Raw genomic sequence first — 21,153 nt, 5'->3', positions numbered from 1 at the left:
CCTGAACCCTCCCATGTCCTAACCCCCTACCCCCACACACGAGACCTTCTTATCACGCAATCTGCCATGATATACCACTATCTATTTTTAGTCACTAACAGCCCCCATTAACAGCTATTCACTCTCCTAGCCAGATCATTATCCACTCCTTTGCCTGTCCAACTAAATTCTCTCTTTTTTTGAGCCCTATCCCCACCTGTTCTTTACCTCTTTAAACCCCACCCGCACCCTACATTCTGCATATAATCTGACATTTTCCGAGCTACCATCAGTTTGAGGAAGGGTCACTGGACTCGAAATGCTAACTCCGATTTTTATTTTCTTCACAGATGCTGTCAGACCTGCTGAGGTTTTCCACCAACTTCTGTTCTTGTTTCTGACCATCTGCAGTTCTTCTGGTTTTTATGTTAGATTAATAGTCGAGGGGGCCAAAGGCTTTTGTTTGTCCTTTCATGATTTATGAGCATCACCAGAAAAGGCCAGTTCTTGTTATCCATCGCTAATTATTCTTGAACTGAGAGGCTTGCCAAGCCACTTCAGAGAGTCAACCATATTGCTGTGGGTGTGGAGTCACATGTAGGCTAGACCAGGTAAGGATGGCAGATTTCTTCAATTTAACAGTGATTGATTTAACAAGGGCCCATATGTGCCTTCAAAGTCTTCAATAACCAGGAGACATAGATTAAAAGTAACTGGCTTTTTGGATTAAGGAGATCGGAGGGACCTCTTCATCCTTAAAGATGAAGGGGATGGTGTGGCAGTGTGAAACACTTGTTAAAATGGTGGTGGAGCCATCAAATCTAAAGGGACCGTAGTCGTGGTTGAGGGCTTCGGTGACCACTGAGTTGAGGCTTTTGGTTGTGCGATAGAGCTGGTAATAGCAGATCTTATTTAAGGTACAGGTATGTGATTGGAATCTCTTTGTGGGAGTCCAATGCAGCATTAAGCTTGCGAATGGTCTGGACCAGCTTCTGACTGTTACCAGGGAGAAAGATGGAGGAAGTTGCAAAAGGAGCAGAGTTTGTGACTGGAGCAAATCTTCATTTAATCAACACCAAACTGACAATTGTCTTAAAATTTGTCCTCCGGGCACAGGCATTCGCTCTGTTGAGCTGGTTGTCACAGAATAGACCAGCATTTATTTATTTCCCAAATCAAATTGTCTGTGCAAAAAGGTGCTGATCTCAGACTGTTGTGGTCTTTGAGGGGTAAGGGGACTCGTACTGGTATTGGGGAGGAAATTCCAGGATGTTGACCCAACAGCAGCAAGAGCACGACCATGTACAATACAGTTCCAAGTTTGAATGGTGACAAAAAAAAATTCATTCGTAGGGAATGGAAATAGCTTTTGTTCAAGCAGGACTGTCTTCTGAAACTGGCATGAAGGACTTCGAGTGGGAAATAGGCAAATTTATTCTATATCGAAGAGGTGCTGTGCCTGAGCAGGGAATGCAGGGGTTTAACCTGTATCTCCCATTCACTGGAACTGGCCTTGTACATGGTAGAGAGGAACATGGAAGCAAAGGTTTATAAATGGAGGTGATGACACCCAGTTATTCAGCCATTCCCCCTTATAAATGAACCATCCAGAGGCAAAGTTTGAATGTGCTGTAAACTTTCAACAGTTCCGGTAGCATGTATGGAGCGATGCAATGAGTTAATGACTTGGGTCTGACCTTTTGCTAAGGGCATTCCTTTGAACAAAAAAACCTCCTGCCTGGAACATTGACTGTTCTCTGCACAGGTGTTGCCTGACTCACTGAGGCTTCCTGATGCTTTTGTGTTCTTGTTGCAAGTGAACAGCAGCCTCTGGGGTGTCAGGTAGCAGTAATTGTTAAAGACCTGAAGAACTACCAACTCCGAGAATTCCTGGCACACTATCCATTCCTGCCTTCCTTCAGGATCACCTGAGCTGGCCACCGTTAACCATTTTTGTGACATGCGCAGTGATACGAGGGCTGCGTTCCCTCTAATTTTCCCAGCTGTCACACGGGTCTCTGTCGACCACGAGTAGCAGCAGCTTCCACAACATGATGCCATTGCATCCGCGTACCAGTTGGCATGTGTGTGGGGCACGTGGACCATCACACAGCCATGCTGCCCAGAGGGGGCATTGGTTGAAGCATTTTAATTAAGACAACTGGTTACATAAACAAAGGCTTGCATTCTCTTTGGGACGTGAAGGGCTGATCTAATTGAGATGTTTAAGGTGATGACAGAGGTGCCAGCCTGCTGCTCTTCCTGCACTATTTCATCTGGTGGAAGAGTTCTGATCAAGAACACAGTTGATGTCAGGAAACACTTCTTACCTTAGTCCTTTCTAATAAAAAGAGATCAGTTGAAGGTTTCGAAGCAAATTGATGGATTTTTATTAGACGAAGATATGAAAGGCATGGAAACACAAATGAGCAGGTTGCTGGATTTGAAAGACAGATTAACCCTGATCTCGTTGAAAGGTAGAATGGGCTCAAACGGCTGAATGGCCCCTGCCTATTGTGTTGAGCGATTGTTAAAATACAGCAGCAGATTCCTCTGCTTTAATTGCTGCTGATTTTGCTAAACGTGCGTTAGAACCTGAAGTTTGCACTCAATAAACAGGCAGTCAGGCAGGGAGATAGGGTGGGACATGGGAGCAGGGCAGTGACAGCGTGCCCCATGGTAATCGGGCAGGACCTTCAGTGAAACCTGTCCTTTACCCTCTCTGCTACCTCCCTTCCCCCCCCCCCCCCACCCCCATGAAAGCTAGAAGTTTATGATTTCAGGATTAGACCCTCATTTTGTGATAGGAGAAAAATAAACAAGAACCTGTTGAACCTGTTCAATCTGCAGGTGCCCCAGCCTGTTCGAAATTGAGAACAGAGTGTCCTTTGGTAATCCCCCTGGCCTTAGTGAGAGTGGGCCACTGCGCAGGTGCGGTGTGAGGTTCTGCTTCAATGCTTTTCATCCATATATCTCATCTAAAAGTCTGTCAGAAGTCATACTGTGCCTTTACCCAGTTCCCTCATCAGGAAGCTAACTCCTCCACAATCGGTATACGACCATGATGATGCTGGCATGCTGTATTTTGTCAGAGTGCGGTCGGTGTGACTGAACTCAAACAATCCTGAACATAGAACATTACAGCGCAGTACAGGCCTTTCGGCCCTCGATGTTGCGCTGACCTGTGAAACCAAACTGAAGCCCATCTATCCTACACTATTCCATTATCACCCATATGTTTATCCAATAACCATTTAAATGCCCTTAAAGTTGGCGAGTCTACTACTGTTACAGGAAGGGCATTCCATGACCTTACTACTCTGAGCAAAGAACCTATCTCTGACATCTGTCCAATATCTATCACCCCTCAATTTAAAGCTCTGTCCCCTCATGCTAGCCACCTCCATCCGAGGAAAAAGGCTCTCACTGTTCACCCTGTCAAATCCTCTGATCATCTTGTATGTCGCTATTAAGTCACCTCTTAACATTATTCTCTCTAAAGAAAACAGCCTCAAGTCCCTCAGCCTTTCCTCATAAGACCTTCCCTCCATACCAGGCAACATCCTGGTAAATCTCCTCTGCACCCTTTCCAATGCTTCCACATCCTTTCTGTAATGCGGCGATCAGAACTGTACACAATACTCCAAGTGCGGCTGCACCAGAGTTTTGTCCAGCTGCAACATAACCTCATAGTTCTGAAACTCAATGCCTTTACCAATAAAACCTAAAACACTGTATACCCTCCTAACAACCCTATCGACCTGGGTGGAAACTTTCAGGGATCGATGTACATGGACACCGAGGTCTCTCTACTCATCCACAATACCAAGAATCTTACCATTAGCCCAGTACTCTGTATTCCTGTTACTCCTTCCAAAGTGAATCACCTCACACTTTTCTGCATTAAACTCCATTTTCCACCTCTCAACCCATCTCTGCAGCTTATCTATGTCCCTCTGTAACCTGCAACATCCTTCCACACTATCCACAACTCCATCGACTTTAGTGTCATCTGCAAATTTACCAACCCATCCTTCTCCACCCTCATCCAGGTCAGTTGTAAAAATGTCAAACAGCAGTGGCCCCAAACCAGATCCTTGCGGGACACCGCTAGTAACTGAACTCCAGGATGAACATTTCCCATCAACCACCGCCCTCTATCGTCTTCCACCTAGCCAATTTTTGATCCAAGCCGCTAAATCCCGCTCAATCCCGTGACTCCGTATTTTATGCAATAGCCTACCGTGGGGAACCTTATCAAATGCTTTACTGAAATCCATATGCACCACATCAATCGCTTTACCCTCATCCACCTGTTTGGTCACCTGAAAGAACTCACTAAGGTTTGTGAGGCATGACCTACCCTTCACAAAACCGTGTTGACTATCTCCAATAAAATTATTCCCTTCAAGATGATTATAAATCCTATCCCTTATAATCCTTTCCAACACTTTACCCACAACAGAAGTAAGGCTCACTGGCCTGTAATTATCAGGATTTTCCCTCCCCTTATTGAGCAAAGAAATAGCATTTGCTATCCTCAAGTCTTCTGGCACTATTCCTGAAGATGATAATGATACAAAGATCAAAGCCAAAGGCTCTGCAATCTCCCCCCTAGCTTCCCAGAGAATCCTAGGATACATCCCATCCGGCCCAGGGGACTCACCTATTTTCACACCTTCCAGAATTGCTAACACCTCCTCCTTGTGAAACTCAATCCCATCTGGTCTAATAACCTGCATCTCAGTATTCTCCTTGACAACATTGTCCCTTTCCTGTGTGAATACTGTTGAAAAATATTCATTTAGCGCCTCTCCTATTTCTTTGGACTCCACTCACAACTTCCCGTTCCTGTCCTTGATTGGCCCTAATGTTACTCTAGTCATTTTTTTTTATTCCTGATATACCTATGGAAAGCTTTAGGGTTTTCCTTGATCCTACCTGCCAAAGACTTCTCATGCCCCCTGCTGGCTCCTCTTAGCTCTATCTTTGGGCCCTTCCTGGCTAACTTGTAATTCTCAACCGCCCTAACTGAGCCTTCACGCCTCATCTCTACATAAGCCTCCCTCTTCCTCTTGACAAGAGTTTCAACTTCTTTAGTAAACCACCGTTTCCTCGCTCGACCACTTCCTCCCTGCCTGAAAGGTACGTGCTTATCAAGGACACGCAGTAGCTGTTCCTTGAACAAGGTCCATATTTCAATTGTGCCCAACCCCTGCAGTTCCCTTCCCCATCCAATGCATCCTAAGTCTTGCCTAATCACCTCATAATTGCCTTTCCCCCAGCTATAATTCTTGCCATGCAGTATGTACCTATGCCTTTCCATCGTGAAAGTAAATGTAACTGAACTGTGGTCACTATCACCAAAGTGCTCACCTACCTCCAAATCTAACACCTGGCCTGGTTCATTACCCAGAACCAAATCCAATGTTGCCTGGCCTCTTGTTGGCCTATCTACACACTGTGTCAGGAAACCCTCCTGCACACATTGGACAAAAACTGACCCATCTAAAGTACTTGAACTATAGCGTAGCCAGTCACTATTTGGAAAGTTAAAGCCCCCATAACAATTCCCCTGTTACCGTCGCTCCTATCCAGAATCATCTTTTCAATCCTTTCCTCTACATTTCTGGAACTTCTCAGAGGCCAAAAGAAAACTCCCAACAGGGTGACCTCTCCTTTGCTGTCTCTAACCTCAGCAGACGAGACCTCATCAAACGTCCTTTCTGCCACCATAATACCGTCCTTGACTAACAATGCCACACCTCCCCCTCTTTTACCACCTTCCCTGCTCTTACTGAAACATCTGAACCCTGGAACCTGCGATAACTATTCCTGTCCCTGCTCTATCCATGTCTCTGAAATGGCCACAATAGCGAAGTCCCAGGTACCAATCCATGCTGCAAGTTCACCCACCTTATTCCGGATGTTCCTGGTGTTGAAATAGACACACTTCAAACCACCTTCCTGCCTGCCAGTACACTCCAGTGACCTTGAAACCTCATTTTTGACTTCACTACTCTCAACCTCCTGGACACTGGAGCTACAATTCAGGTTCCCACCCCCTTGCTGAATTAGTTTAAACCCTACCGAAGAGCAGTAACAAATTTCCCTCCCCAGGATATTGGTACCCCTCTGGTTCAGGTGTAGACCATCCCTTTTGTAGAGGTGCTCCCTACCCCAGAATGAGCCCCAGTTATCCAGGTATCTGAATCCCTCCCTCCTGCACCATTCCTGTAGCAACGTGTTCAACTGGTCTCTCTCCCTATTCCTTGCCTCACTAGCACATGGCACGGGTAACAAGCCAGAGATGATAACTCTGTTTGTTCTAGGTCTAAGCTTCCTCCCAAGCTCCCTGAATTTCTGCCTCATATCCCCATTCCTTTTCCAACCTTTGTTGTTGGTGCCTACGTGGACCACGACTTGGGGCTGCTCCTCCTCCCCCTTAAGGATCCCGAAAACATGATCCAAGATGTCACAGACCCTGGCACCTGGGAGGCAACACACCAACCACGAGTCTCTCTTGTTCCCACAGAATCTCCTATCTGTCCCCCTAACTATGGAGTCCCCAATGACTAATGCTCTCCCCCTCTCCACCTTCCCTTCTGAGCAGCAGGGACAGACTGTGCCAGAGACCCTGCACCCTGTGGCTTACTCCTGGTAAGCTTCAACAGTATCCAAAACGGTGTACTTGTTATTGAGGGGAATGGACTCGGGATCCCTGCATTGTGTGCCTGTTCCCTTTCTGTCCCTGACCGTAACCCAGCTACCTCTTTCCTGTACCTGAGGTGTGACTACCTCCCTGTAACTCCTCTCAATTATCCCCTCCGCCTCCTGAATGCTCCAGAGTTCATCCAGATACAGCTCCAGTTCCCTAACGCGGTTTCCGAGGAGCTGGGGTTGGGTGCACTTCCTGCAGATGAAGTCAGTGGGATCACTAGTAGTGACCCTTATCTCCCACATTCTACAGGAGGAGCATGCAACTGCCCTGGCACCCATTCCTGTTCTAAATGCACACACAGACTATTGAAAACGAGAAAACAAGTATCAAATCAGTGTGCAGACCCTTTCTTTTTGCTTAGAAGAGGATGGGTGGGAGACACTACCTAAGCAGTGTTTCAGATAAAGCAACCACCCAAATATATTACCTCCCTTACCTTCCCGTCGGCGCTCTGGCTCGCACTGCTGCCGCTGAAAAACAAAAACAATCCTATGCTAAGCTGTCGCCCGTCTTGTAGATGGGAATTGAATGACCAGCGTTTGTTTGGCTCCTCGAGCCTGTTGTGCCAGTCAGTTGATGCTTGGGTGATCCATATATTAATTCCATTTACCTGTTAGTCTTAGAGCTGTGTAACATTGGAACAGACCCTTCGGTCCAACTTGTCCATGCTGACCAGATATCCTAAATCATACTAGTTCCATTTACTAGCATTTTGGCCCATATCCCTTTCAACCCTTCCTATTCACATACACCATCTTATAAATGTTGTAATTGTACCAGCCTCCACCCCTTCCTCTGGCAGCTTGTACCATACACACACCACCCTCTGTGTGGAGAAAGGTACTCCCTGGATCCCTTGTAAATCTTCCTCCTCTTGCCTTAAACCCATACCCTCAAGTTTTGGACTCTGCTACCCTGAGGAAAAGACCTTGTCTATTTGCCCTATCCATGGCACTCATGATTTAATGCTTAAAACTCCAATCAATAAAAATTGATTAGTTTCTATTTCCAGTTCGGTGCTTAGCTTCGTTATGTTGTAAGGGAGACTTCCAAATTTATTCCTTGTGTGAGGGAGTGTGACTTGGAACTGTACAGATATAATATCAAAGTTAACAAAGTGTGGAGCTGGATGAACACAGCAGGCCAAGCAGCATCTCAGGAGCACAAAAGCTGACGTTTCGGGCCTAGATCCTTCATCAGGGAGGGTCTAGGCCCGAAACGTCAGCTTTTGTGCTCCTGAGATGCTGCTTGGCCTGCTGTGTTCATCCAGCTCTACACTTTGTTATCTTGGATTCTCCAGCATCTGCAGTTCCCATTATCACTGATATAATATCAAAGTTTTGAGTTTTGATGCCTTGTTCTAGACTGTTCCCTTCTCGTGGAACAAATCTTTTTTCATCCTATCCAGTCATTTGGTCAATGTAATCACAACAATTGCATTGCTCTTCGATGTTCTGTGCTCTACGCAAAGCATTACAAATGAAATGTGACCCTTTCAAACTCAGTATGTTAATTGGGACTTTGAGACTGGAGCTAAGGCTGGGTGACATCAGTCATGATTTTTATTGCAGGAAAGACTAATGTCCACTGGATGCAATCTGGAATATAAAGGGGGCAGAAAATCGAGACTTATTAGAGAAAAGCAAAGGATATCAATGGATTTTACTCGAATTCAGTGACCGCTTGTGACGTGCATGCTTTTTCGGTGGGTTAATTTAGTACTTAGTTTACACAGCAACAGCCCATAGATTGCTCAAAAGTGGAACTCCGATAAGTGACTCTTAGAAACACCAGCCCTCCCTCCACTTAAAAGCCAGTTCTCCAATTGGAATTCTGGTGTTTGTTTGTAGACATGGATTTTTTTGTTTTAAAGCTACAAAGGGTTGTGTTGTTCTTTACAGCCATTGAAGTTTCAAACTATGTCAAGCAAAATGTATCTCGATTGTAATTTCAAAATGAGCCATGAAGTTTAATGCTATTTTATTGAATCAAACAATTGACTCTTACCCAACCAATACAGGTATCAGGTTCTGAAGTAACATGGGTTGAGAGATGTGTCTGTGTGTGAGAGAGAGATGAGGAGAGACTAGCTACCCCGTGACCTATCTCTGGACACAATGGATTAATATCCTACAACAGGAGGAGAATTCCTGAGGAGGCAAAACTGGATTTGGTGTCCCGCTATGTTTTTATTTTAAAAGAAAGCTTATTTTGTTCTTTTTTGAGGCTGAGTGTATGGCTCCTGTGATGAACACATTGTGTGTGAACTTTAATTAGTTTTTAGAGTTGTGAGCATATTTAAGAAATTGCACTTCTAAGAATTATTGTCTTGATTGTTTTGATTAGGTAGCTCCCAGTTTGGATCCCTGGTTTAATTGATCAAAGCTGGAAGAGCACTGGCGAGGGCACTACTGTTGGTTTTCACATCTCTGGAATGAGGGAACTGGGAAGCCAACTTGAGTTTCCACTCCTGACCATTGTCGTGCCCTGTGGGAATCATAGGATATTGAGGTCAGGGGTTAGGCCGTGGTTCTTGTTGATGCGTTGGAATCATTTAGCACTGTTCGCTGTGTATGTTTTATATTTGATTTCTCTCAAAGCTATACAGAGGTGACATGAATTTCTAAGTATGGTTCTGGTGTCTCGTATAATGCTTTAAAATGTCTTCACCCTTCTAAAGGCTGCTGCGTTGTCTACTCCTCTGAGTCAACACCTAAGCTTAGGTACAGCGAGCATTGATCAGTTACCAGACTCTGGGGCAAACAATAAATGCTAGCCAAACCGGTGACGACAAATAAACCAGATTAACAAAATCATTGAGCACTGTATTAGCCATTGACGCCCATGGACATCCAGTTGAATGAGATGCTGGAAGGTACTTTTTATTTAGTCACTCGGGGCATGGGTATTGCCTGACCCTAGCTGCCCTTGCAAAGATAGTGATAAGTTGCTTTCTTGAACTGCTGCAGCCTGTGCAGTAAGTAGACCCGTAATGCCCTTCGGCAAGGAATTCCAGGATTTTGATCCAGTGACCGTGAAGGAGCAGTGATATATTTCCAAGTCAGGATGGTGAGTGGCTTGGGTGGAAGTGCGGGGTTGGGGTAGCATGCAGGTGGTGGCGTTCCCATATATCTGCTGCCCATGTCTTTCTAGGCAGAAGTGGTCATGGGTTTGGAAGGTACGAAGGATCTTTGGTAAATTTCTGCAGTGCACACTACTGAGTGTCGGTGTTGGAGGGAGTGGATGCTTGTGGATATGGTGCCAGTCAAGTGGGCTACTTTGTCACGGATGGTGTCAAGCTTCTTGAGGGTTGCTGGAGCTGCATCCATCTAGGCGCATGAGGAGTATTTCAGCACAGTCCTGACTTGCGCCTTGAAGACTTTAAGCTTTAAGGACTTGGGAGGTGAGTTACTTGCTGCAGAATTCTTATCTCTGATCTGCTCTTGTGTTTTTGATCAATGGTTACCCCAAGAATTTTGATAGTAGGGGATTCAGTGATGGTAATGTCATTGAATGCCAAAGGGCAGTGGTTGATTTGTCTTTTATTAGAGATGCTCATAGCCTGGCATTTGCGTGACTTGAATGTTACTTCCCACTTGCCAGCCCAAGCCTGGATATGATCCAGGTTTTGTTGCATTTGAACATGGACTGCTTCATCCCTCAGCAAGTAGTGAACAATTTCTGGGGATCTGAACGGGGGGAAACCTGCAAGGATAAAGATGAGCTCTATATCCGTGGGAAGAGGGAATGGAGAATCTTTGTGTGCTGATGAGTCCAGTACAATACAAGGAGCTTATCAGATGCCACTGAGCTTTTGTAATTGTAGGGTCTGTATTAATTGGTATTTGTCAGCTGCTCAGTGATGCCCAGAGTCATAGGACTGAGCCTTCCAGGCCACTCTATAGAAAATGGAGAGCCTCCGCTCTGTTTAATGTGTTTTTTTGTAGCATCCAACTCCAAAGTTCACATTTCAGAGAGTTATACCCAGCATTGTCTTGCGAAGTTGTGATGGCTTATTTTGTGCTTTGTGTTTGGTTGGGGACTGATGGGTGGTACCAGTGCATGCTGGAGAACATCTATTTCTCTGCTCTCTTCATGCCACATAGCGGGTGATAAGACCGTATCGACTGCTGCAAACTGTCCAGATCCTGCTGGATTGGGTGATGGAACTCTCAATATCTCAGACTTTGGGAGAAACATAAATGACACTTTGGCTCAGGCTCTCAGGAATGGAACATAGAACATAGAAAAGTACAGCACAGCACAGGCCCTTCGGCCCACGATGTTGTGCCGTAGTTTCCTCTCCAACATTGGGAAAAGTATTCTCATAGACGTCAAATGATGAGGAAGCAATCAGGAAGATTCTCTGAAAATCATCATTGTACGGGCCCTTTGGTCCCACTTATCCATGCCGACCAGATATCCTAAATTAATCTGGTCCCTTTTAGCTGTAATCTCTCTAAGCCCTTCCCATTCGTCTACCCATCCAGATGCCTTTTAAATGATGTAATCATACCTGCCTCTCCCACTCCCTCTGGCAGCTCATTCCATACATGCGCCACCCTCTGTGTGGAAAAAGTTGCCCTGCAGGTCCCCTTTTAAATCTTTCTCCTCTCACCTTAAACCTCTGCCCTCTAGTTTTGGGACCCTAGCCTGGGGAAAAGACCTTGGCTGTTCATCCTACCCAAGCCCCTCACAATTTTATAAACCTCTATAATGTCAGTCCTCAGCCTCTGATGCACCAGGGAAAATAGCCCCAGCCTGTTCAACCCCTCCCTATACCTCAAGCCCATCAACCCCAGCAATGTCCTTGTAAATTTTTCCTGCACTGTGTCAAATTTAACAACAAATTTCCAATGTTTCAAAACAAAAATAAAAACCTGAGCATTATTCCATTGTTTTTGGTACCTTGGCTTTGTGTAAATTTCTGAGATGCAACAATTAATATCCGTCTAAAGTACTTGAGTTGACTGTACAGTAATTTAGGGTACCCTGTAGCCATGAAAAGGTAAAGTTGCCATAGTCCCAGAGGACTGTAGGGTTGGGCTGTCATTCAGAAGAGACAATTAGTGAAGGTTTAATCAGAGGTTAATCATGCCTCATCTGAGGAGAGAGGTTATGAAGGAGGGTTCTTCAGCCAGAATGAGAATTGAACCCATACAAAAGCACTATACGAAAGCAGCAAAATACTTTGGATGCTGGAACTCTGAAAGAGAAAGAACAGAATACCGAAGAAACTCAATAGGTCTGGTGCAATCTGTGCAGAGAGTTAAATCTAGTATGACTCTGCTTAGAACTGTAGACTGGAAAATTATGGCTTTTCTAGGAAGAGAAGTGAGTGGAACAGATGGTGCCCAGAGCAAAAGGGATTGCTAATTGTGGTAATGAGGAGGGATTTCTTATGTTTTTATAAACTGCGTTTTACAGATAACGAACTGACTGATTTCCCTGGATTTCAGATAATTCTGGAGCATTTTTTTATCCAAAGGTAACCCTTGTGAGTTAGCACACAGCAGGACAGAGGGACTATGTCTATTGAGGCTGTGGAATGAGGGATTTCAGTGACGTGGAAAGACTGGAGAAACTTGGATTGTTTTCCTTTTGAGTCGAGAAGGTTAGGGGAAGATTTGGTAGAGGGGTCATAAGCAAAGCTCCACAAGGCAATGAGTAATTCTTTTACATGGAAATGTTTCATGGTTTGGAATGCACTGCCTGAAAGTGATTGGCGGTGGATGATTCAATTGTAACTTGGAATAGGGAATCGGCTGAAAGAAAAATTTGCAGTGTAATGGGAAAAGAGTAAAGACGAAGGAATAAATTGGATGGCTTTATTAAGGAGTTGGCACCAGCACTAGTCAAAAGGCTTCGTTCTGTGCACATACATTGGATTCCGTGATAAGAGAATGGCTGGAGATTCTGGAACAAATATTTTGTGCAGCAAAGAATAGACAGCACAGGGACTGTGGAAGGAATGGGACTGATGGGATGAATGGCCTTTTCTCGTGTTTAAATCATGTGGGCACTGCAGGAGATTATTAATAAACTGTTACAGTGAAGATGCCCAAGTATTTTCTCCACTAGCATAAAAAAGACAATTACAGCGCAGTTATTGAGGTGTAGGTAACCATTTCTGGATATCTGTTGATCAATTATCTGTGACGCATTATAAAGAAATTAAGGACTCCCCATGCCTTTTGTGGGTTGGGATTGAGGCTGAAGGAACATGAACAGTTTGTGTGACACCCATGTGTTTATGATTGAATGCAAGAGCACCCTGGAAACTGCACAACCCAGATGCCATCACAGTGGAATAACTCAGTTATTTGTAGCTTTATATTGAAATACTTTGCTTTTTTAAATAGAAAGCTGAATTCGCAATAGGTGCAAAATGCCACCTCAAGTGTGTTGTCTGTGAGGTTTGTGAAAAGCCACACAATGGTGGGCTTGCTAAATTTAATCTTTGACTGGTGCTGATTGTAGGTGAAAAATAGAAAGTTTTCAGCGAAGATTTCCTAGAAGCCCTGGCATTTTCTAACCAATGCTATTTTGCAAATCTACCTGAGGTTTCGAGCTTTTAGACTGGGGGCATTCGCTGCCTATTGATCCTGTCAATTGAGTCTGCTTTCTCTCCTGTCTGTCTGTCCGTCTCTTTTCCCCCACCAACTCTGTGTGTCTCTGTCTTTCTCCCGGGCCCCTCCCACTCTGTGTCTCTCTCTCTCTCTCTCTCTCTCTCTCTCTCTCTCTCTCTCTCTCTCTCTCGCGCTCGCTCTCGCTCTCACGCTCTCTCCCCCCATGCCACAACCCCCCCCGCCCCATCTCTGTTTCCATTATCTCTCCTTACTTTCTCTTGTCTCTGTCTCTCTTTCTCTGTGTTGTCTCCCCTCTCTTGTGCATTACAATGTCTCAGAATTCTTCAAGGCTACACTGTCCCCCTTCTTCTGCCCCCCCCACCCATGTCAGTGGGAAACCATGACTTTTTTTTTGCTTGACATTTTCTGCTTAATCCACCCACATTTAAATATGATGGACATGGAGAACACAGTTATTGAAAGTTAGTAACCCTGACCCTGACAACAGGCTAGTGCGAACTGGTGGAGTGAGTTTATTTTCTGTTTCTTTTGTGTGTGTGTGTGTGTGTTGCCCTCCACTGTGGGGACCAGAAGTGGCTTGTGTAGGTGGGAACTTTTTTTTACTTTGTGAGCAGTTCTAAGTCTATGAGCTTTGGCTGAATCTTCAACTTTTTTTTGCTGGATCTTTCAGTTGTGGCTGAACTCTGAAAGCCCAGATGTGCTAGGTCGCATGAATCAAATGTTTTATTCATTTTTTTTAAACCAGTAGTCCTGTTTTGATGCCATTCACAGAATAAAATCAGACAGAGGGTGTTGCCAAGCTTAGTTGCTCACTGGTGTTGCAGTTGGTACAAACAAACTGTAGCCTAAACCCATCCCCCTCCATCCCTCCCTCCTTCCCTCTTGCCTTCAATCTCCTCCACCCCACCCACACCCACTCACCCAACCACACACACATAGACACACATATACACATACACACATAGATCAGACTGTACAGCTGTTCTCCTTATTTGGACTGAGTTGTTTCACTAGAAAAGAGGAGGCTGAGTGAGATCAGAGCGCTTCAAGGCTGAAAGCGAGGGGGGGAGAGAGAGAGAGAGAGAGAAAAAAAATCAGTGTTCCAGTTTCTTAAAATGGCAATGTCTGCCTGCTGTGGGGAATCTGAGCTTTGTTCTCTAGTCTTGTGATTTAATGCCTCAGCCTACAGCTTTGTTTTGTTCGAAGGTTCAAAGTGTTCAAAGGACATGAAGTTTATGCATCTGTAAGGCTTCAGAAGACAGAGTGTTTGTTCCCTGCTTAATCGTAAATCATAATTAGGGCACTTTGTGGAGCCTATATACACAAAGCTGGAATTATAATAGTTAGTGTGATCAAATGAAGCAGATGTGTCTGACACGTTATCCTAACTGCCTTGTGTGTTCATAGGTAGGGAGCACCAACACAATAATCTCTTCTCCTCCACCCCCCCCCCCCCATCTTTTTGTTTCTAAATGTGACTGGGCAATAGTTAGAATGTTTAGATTAGATTCCCTACAGTGTGGAAACAGGCCCTTTGGCCCAACAAGTCCACACTGCCCCTTGAAGCATCCCACCCAGACCCGTCCCCCTATAACCTACACATCCCTGAACACGGGTAATTTAGCATGGCCACTCCACCTAGGCTGCATGTCTTTGGACTGTGGGAGGAAACCGGAGCACCCGGAGGAAACCCACGCAGACACTAGGAGAATGTGCAAACTCCACACAGACAGTCGCCCGAGGCTGGAATTGAACCCAGGTCCATGGTGATGTGAGGCTGCAGTGCTAACCACTGAGCCACCGTGCCGCCACCATGAGATCTAGTTAGAATAACCTCTCTTCCCTGTACTGGTTTTAGTTGACAGAGGAGGCCACATGCTCACCCGAATGAGGGGGTGAGGTAGGGAGATGTTTACAGACACCCTGTCTGCACATAGCCATCTCCTCCCCTTCTGAAAATGGATGCTAAAGTTTCCGTCTCTTCCCCAGAAATGAGTGCGAAAGAGATTTGAACCTCTCCTCTGTGTCTTATTGCCAGGAGTGCATAGGTTAGACTGTACTTCCAAACATTCCTTCAATTGTACTCCATCGAGCAGTTCATGATTCTCGCTCTCTCTCTCTCTCTCTCTCTCTCTCGCGCTCTCTCTCTCGCACTCTCTCTCTCGCGCGCACTCTCTCTCTCTCTCTCTCGCGCGCACTCTCTCTCTCTCTCTCTCGCGCGCACTCTCTCTCTCTCTCTCTCTCTCTCTCTCCAGACGTGTTGCAGGTTTTGTGTTTCTACGCACTGAAAGCAGAAGAAGGGGCATCTGTCAGTTCAAGGATTGGGCCTAACTCCCTAAGGGTTACCTTGGGTAAATGATTTGTCCAGTGCAGACAAAATGGCTTGGGGCCGCTCTGAATAGAGCAGGGAGAAGATGCCTTTTGCTACCCAAGCCCTAAACTTTGTGAAACTTTCCTTCTAAACAGCTATCCCTGTTGGACCTTCCTTTTCTTTCACAAACTATCACTTTGACCAAACTAACATAAGATAACACAGTGTGGAGCTGGATGAACACAGCAGGCCAAGCAGCATCTCAGGAGCACAAAAGCTGACGTTTCGGGCCTAGACCCTTCATCGGAGAGAGGGATGGGGAGAGGAATCTGGAATAAATAGGGAGAGAGGGGGATGCGGACCGAAGATGGAGAGACAAGAAGACAGGTGGAGAGAAGAGTATAGGTGGGGAGGTAGGGAGGGGATAGGTCAGTAGGGAAGATGGACAGGTCAAGGAGGCTGGATGAGGTGGTAGGAAATGGCTCCTGTTTTTGCCCACTGCTCCTACTGTCTCCTCTGGTCTGATGTCAACTTTTGTCAGACTTGAACTCCTATAGAGCATGTTTTATACTATTGAAAGATACTATATGGATACAAATTTTACTAAAAGGGTTTTGGGTGTGAATTGTGTGAAAGCCACATCTAGCTTTGTGCACAGAGATGAAGTGGAATCTTGGAAGATGCTATTTCTAATGCTTGAAAATCTGAGTTTATTTTTAATGAGCGGCTCTCCTCCCCTGGGTATGGCATTATTGAAATACTTCATTTGCAGTTTTGTTAATGTTTAAACTTCTCAGATCAGAATTTCTGAATTAAATTTGAACCGCTGAGCTGAGAATTTGCATAGAAATCTCACACAGGTGTGATTCAAATGAAAGTGCTTGCAACTTCCATTTCTGTCTTTCATATGTAAACTTGACTATGGTTTGTTCTGTCATGCTGAGAATGATGGCTTTCCCTGAGCTGTAGTGTGGAGATAATTCAGTAGCACTGACTGAGTAGACAGTGGTCATCTCTGCTGGTCATTGTTGCATCCATGACACACACAATCAAAAGGCTTTATCCTCCTCTTCCTCAAGTTCATAGAGACCATCATCCCTGCGTACCTTATCCAGGCATACAAGAGTTTAGATGGTGCATGTGGGCAGGCCACTAGATTATGGAGAACATCAGATCCAGGTATCATAGAATCCCTGAGGTGTGGGAGCAGGCCACTCGGCCCATTAAGCCCACGCTGATGCTCCAGACATCATCCTGCCCAAATCCCCTCCCTATAACACTGCATTTTCCATTGTTAATCCATATAGCCTGCACATCCATGGACACTGTGGGCAATTTAACGTGGCCAGTATACACAATCTGCACATGTTTGGATTGTGGGAGGAGACTGGAGCACCCAGAGGAAACCCATGCTGACACGGGGAGAATGTCTGTGTGGGGTTTGCACAGTCGCCTGAGGCTGGAATCGACCCCTGAGGCAGCAGTGCTAACCAAAGAGTCACCATGTCCCTCTGCTTCACAGTGTCCAGCAGGAGCTACTGCACAAGGCTTACCTAACTTTGTAACCTTTTTCCCCTCAATTACTCACTCTGGTAATTAACACAGCACAGACTAAGTATCGAACCTGGCCAGAATGGCTGAACAAAGGCATTTTTATCATGTCTCTTTAATGTCTCAACTCCAAATGTTTTCCCCCATGTTCTGCATCCCCACTGAATTAGCACTGCCCTTTATCCATAACTCCTGTCTATATTTCCTAATCAACCTTTTCAGAGATGTTATTACATATCTCTGGAGCAGGTAGGACTTGAGCTCAGGATTCCTGGCCCAGAGGGAGGGACACTACCACCACCCTGCAAGAACCCACATGATCATAGCCTTTATAGCCTTCTCATCGCGTCCGAAATGGAATACAAAACTCCAACTGTAGCTATAAGGGGTAAAAATAGGGAACGTTCTCTGTTACAGGGAGTGGTTGAAATAGATAGCAATGATGTATTTAAGGGTAAGCTAGACAAACTAATGAGGGGCAGTGAATAGGTGGTTAGTGGTAGGTTTAGATAAGAAAAACATGAGCAGATGTTTGAGTGCTAGTATTGGCCAGTTGGGCTGAACAGTCCATTTCTGCGCTGCACCCTCCGCAATTCTATGCGTGTAACTGAGGTCTTGCCTAAATTCAATGTTCCTTCCTGTTGTATTTGCATCTCTTCCCACAAAGTCAAAACATTAGCACAGGTGGGCAAAAAAAAAGCTCAGTTAAAGTTTAGAGGAACATCTCCGGAGGAGGGGAGAGGTTTGGGAAGGGGATTTAGGATCAGACCCTGAAGAGATCCCATCTTTGCTCTTTCTAAACCAAACTAGGAGCCTTTTTGCTTACATTGCCATGTCAGTACTGGGTAATTCACTGAACCTTTTGGGGTTGGGGGTCGCATGTTTTATATCTTTATCTATTTTTGACATCCGCTTTTCGTTGTTTGCACCCGATACATAAACATCCCACTGTTCATCCAATTTATTTTAAGTCTCATGTTGTATTTTCTTTTATCTTGCCTTCCAGGATTTTATTGCCTCCTCCTAAACTGCATTTGCCACCTATCTGCCCATACTCTGGCTTATTAAAATCCTCCTGCAATTCTTTCTCAATTATCATCACAATTTTGCCACCCACTGTATTTTGTTGCCGATGGATTCTTCTATAATAAAATGGAAAATCCTTGAATAATTCAGCTTCTAATCAGAAGCTATGTTTCACATCTGACCCTTCAATGGAATTTTCTGTTCCTGGGTCTATCCTGACTGGCTGAGTATTTTCTGCAGTTTTTGTTTTCAACTGGAGATTTTCTGCTTAAGTTTTTTACTTCTTTGTTAAGGTATTCTTTTCCCTGGTGCCAGGACTAGATTTCCTGGACATTTATAATTGAATCCAAAACTTGGCTTTGTACCTAATATACCTTTCTGGTCTGACAAACATTCTCTTACTCCTCCCCTTTGCTTTCTGCCCTCTGTATGCCCTGATCCCACTTCATTGCATGTGCCCCAGTTTTCTGGCCAATCTCTTATGGCATCTCATCACTTAATCCTTGAAAAACCACCCAGTTTCTTTTAGCTAACACTTCCTCTGCAAACCTTTTCCTAAGACCCTCTGTCCCCACTCACACCCCTCCTCCCCCAACTGATTTGATGGGCCAACCGGTCTCCACCCATGCTCTATCACAGAATAGAATCAGAATCCCTACAGTGTGGAAGCAGGTCATTTGGCCCGTCCAGTCCACGCTGACCCTCTGAAAAGCATCCTACCCAGACCCACCTAATTTAGGAGAAGATCCCGGAGGAAACACAGGCAGACAATGAAAGTGTGCAGACTCCACGCAGACAGTCGCCTGAGGGTGGAATCGAAACCACATCCCTGGTGCTGTGAGGGAGCTATGCTAGCCCCTGAGCCACTGTCAATTGCAAATCCTGCATGGATATCACCCTTTCACTCACCACTGCCCTTCTCAACCTCCCAGTAGGTTTTCCCATCGGATTGCTGAGCTGTTTTAACAACTGGCACTTGCCTTGCATGCCATATCTAAGCATTGGCATGTTGTTCATCCGTGTTGTGTAAGGTATTGGCAGTTGAGTCTGGGTAAAATGTTGCTGGGTTCCAGTAAGGTTAGGGATGGGACTTACAGTTGATATTTTACATTTCCAGCTACTGAGCACTGTAATCTTGCTCAAAACCGCTTTAGACCCCAAGAGACCGACATCAAAGACCTTGCCTGTGCACACATGCATGCACACCACTCAATCCAGCTCGTGTATCTCTGGAATTATAGGCTGTATCTTACATCCTCAACCCTCTAACGTCGGGCTCCTCCAGAGATTTGCTGCCTGTACCTAGCTGCAGCAACATACACTCACCTTTCTGGCCTCTACGGCTACCCTTTCCCTTGCTGCTGTATTTAGTTGATTCCAGTGGTGACCCTCAAGCGTTTTCTCTTTTGGGCTTTCTAACATCTAAGTATCTCTCTCAACCCAAGTCTTCATTGTGAAGTCAAGACCTAGTGAGTGTCTCCTCTTTTTGGCTCGATACACAACTCTCCAGCTTTTTCACCGCATTGTTTCACCACTCCTGGCCCTGAGCTCCTTGTGTTAGATGTTAGAATCCACGTGTCTGCTTGTTTCCTCTTCTCTTCATTGCGAGAAAAGAGCAAAGTACAAAAGCACAGTGGGCTGCAGTAGAAGGAGAATTGAGTGTGAACGCCAAAAGAAAATCCCACCCTGTGTACAATGCAGGGCCAGGAGTTGCTGGAACTTTTGACGCTGTAGTTATTCCACATGACATTGTTCCAAGGCATTTTGGGATAAAGTTGTGACCCAGTGCTACAAAAATGCATGCCTGAAACGGAGGTGTGAGACCTGTAGTGTGGGTTTGATAGTACCTCATGAGGTGTGCATGTTACTCCTGAGCGCAGATGAATGGCTCTTCAGTTCAAAGGGTATGTGGCTGCCATTAGCGATGAGAATTATTGGAATTCCCCACTCTCAAGGGGTATAGGTGTTTGATTTGTTGAATATATTTAAGACTGAATGAACAGAGTTCGTTTCTCCAAGTAATCAAGGGATGGGGGAGCGGGTAGGAAAGTGGAGTTAAGGCTGAACTCAACATGAAATATTAAAGCAGCACACGAGGCCATACTGGTCTCCTGTAGCTTTGGCTAAACTAGTTTGGAATTACTGTAGTAAGAGATAACAAATTGTGGGGCTGGATGAACACAGCAGGCCAAGCAGCATCTTAGGAGCACAAAAGCTGACGTTTCGGGCCTAGACCCTTTTTCTGATGAAGGATCTATGCCCGAAACGTCAGCTTTTGTGCTCCTAAGATGCTGCTTGGCCTGCTGTGTTCATCCAGCCTCACACTTTGTTATCTTGGATTCTCCAGCATCTGCAGTTCCTGTTATCTCTGGAATTACTGTAGTACTGCAATACCGTAGTAAAACGTCACCCGTGCTATTAGAATGGAGCTGGTAAAGGAGGTCTGTTTGTTGTAACTGAGTATTGTTTACTTGTCAGTCTAAGCGGATAAGTCTTATTAAGAAATTGACTTTAGGGGAAATGGAACTCAAGTGAGCACAGGGCAGAGATTCTGAAATCTGTAATATCTTAAATTATATAAATGTCGTCGTGTAACTGGATTTACTCCTCCCAATGCACAGGTAATGTTAGCATTGCTTCAACATTCCATTTACAGCTCAATGTGAAATGCTCCATTTCCGAGTTTGCAAAACCGGCCAAGTAGTGACAAATTTTGCAGCTGTTGCCTCTAGCCTTGAATGCAGTCTCTCTCGTCACAAATCAAGTTCTGGAAGAACAAGAATCTGCTGTCTCCCAATTGTTCTTCCACCCCGCCTTCAAATGAACATGGGATAAGAATGTTGCTATCCAACATTTGGTTTAATGCTACTGATAACACTGAAACCAAATGGGTGGTTGGTTTTTCAAAGATGTAGTTTTGACACAAGTATCAGCCAGAAGTGACCAGGGCGCTGACTTACAGCTGCGGATTAGCA

The sequence above is a fragment of the Stegostoma tigrinum genome, chromosome 21, assembly GCF_030684315.1.
Source record: "Stegostoma tigrinum isolate sSteTig4 chromosome 21, sSteTig4.hap1, whole genome shotgun sequence".
NCBI lineage: Eukaryota > Metazoa > Chordata > Chondrichthyes > Orectolobiformes > Stegostomatidae > Stegostoma > Stegostoma tigrinum.
The sequence above is the reverse complement of the archived record's forward strand: the minus strand, read 5'-3'. Positions refer to the sequence as shown.